The sequence below is a fragment of the Aplysia californica genome, unplaced genomic scaffold, assembly GCF_000002075.1.
Source record: "Aplysia californica isolate F4 #8 unplaced genomic scaffold, AplCal3.0 scaffold00012, whole genome shotgun sequence".
In the NCBI taxonomy this organism is placed as follows: Eukaryota; Metazoa; Mollusca; class Gastropoda; order Aplysiida; family Aplysiidae; genus Aplysia; species Aplysia californica.
The window spans coordinates 1,097,629-1,099,074 of record NW_004797282.1 but is presented as its reverse complement, the minus strand read 5'-3'; the positions used below and the strand labels follow the sequence as shown (position 1 = coordinate 1,099,074).

Below are 1,446 nucleotides of genomic sequence, written 5' to 3'. Positions count from 1 at the left end.
ACACACACACACACACACACACTGCCCTGTGTGTTGGTGATTATGCAGTTTTACCTCTTACCACCAGTGTGTTAACTGATCATTTCACGATCCGCTTGGGTGCATTGGTATCAAGTTGTTAGTTAAGTATCGGAGCCGTGCAGTCACGTAAGCTTGGCGTGCTAAGTGTAAGTGAAAGAGGAGCACGCATGGACTTGTGTGACAAGCACATTGAGTAATATACTACACCATAGGCACATCGACTTTATAGTAATATAATATACCTTAGGCACATCGACTTTATAGTAATATAATATACCTTAGGCACATCGACTTTATAGTAATATAATATACCTTAGGCACATCGACTTTGTATACGGCATGCACATCGAGTAATATAATATACCACAGACACATCGACTTAAATGACATTGTATTGTAATACATCGACTGTACATGTTAGACACGTCGACTTTAGATAGTATGCGCATGAACTTTATGTACAGACACGTCGTCGACTTTATATGATAGACACATCGGTTATTATAACTTGCACATGAACTTTGTATACACATAATGACAAAATGCACGTTGGCTTTATATTATAGCATGCACATTAACTTAATATACAGACTTATCGACTTCATATTAAAAGGACATGAACTATATATTTACAGACTCATCGACTTTATAATGTGAAAGAAACATCGACTTTATATTGCTTAACCCCATACGAATCATACGAACTAGTGTATGTACGTACATACGTCAAATAAACGGCATGGAAACTTAGGCTACGACGGATATAACCTATTACGTATAAACAGCATTCATGCGTCTACTGTATGAGATCGGCAATATGATCACTCGTTGGATGCGTTGAGATTCCTTTTTTATGAAAGTATGTTTGCACAATCAGGAAACGACAAATGCAGTTTTTGGAACACATAAATAGACATAAGGGTCTTGAACATCTAGATCTCACTGGCAAAATTGAGGGCAGGCGAGGCAGTGGAAGGCCCAGAACAACATACTTAGGGATCCTAAACAAATGGGTAACGGGGAAAGATCAGGGAAACGTAGCTTTTTCAAGAGCATCCGAGCAAAGGAATGAATGGAGAACCATGGTCGCCTATGTCTGTCGCAGATCTGGCTCTGGATGGTGATGATAGATAGCGGGCTACCGACCCTGCCTGTCAGGGCCAACCTGAGATGAGAGGGATACAACATTCCAGGAGGAACACCGAAATGCTCGATAAACATTTCTCCCTAATCGCGACTCGAATTCGGGTCCCTCCTGCGTTCGACAGCGAACCGCCTACTATAACCGCTATACCACAAACTTAGGTTCCATTAAGATCCCCAGAGACAGGGAAACGGTATTCCGTGAGAGAAATAGTGTTTTGTCTTGCTTTGGTTTGGTTTTGCTTTTGGTTTTTTGACCCACGAAAATGCATACCCCCCCCC

The 1,446-nt window shown here is 41.2% G+C and overlaps 1 protein-coding gene across 2 annotated transcripts in view; it reads left to right on the top strand.

Annotated features, from left to right (window-relative positions):
- LOC101847627 (UDP-glucose 4-epimerase) overlaps positions 1-1,446 on the top strand; it is a 49,256-nt gene that overhangs the window by 23,887 nt on the left and 23,923 nt on the right. The gene's annotated exons all lie outside the window — the stretch shown is intronic.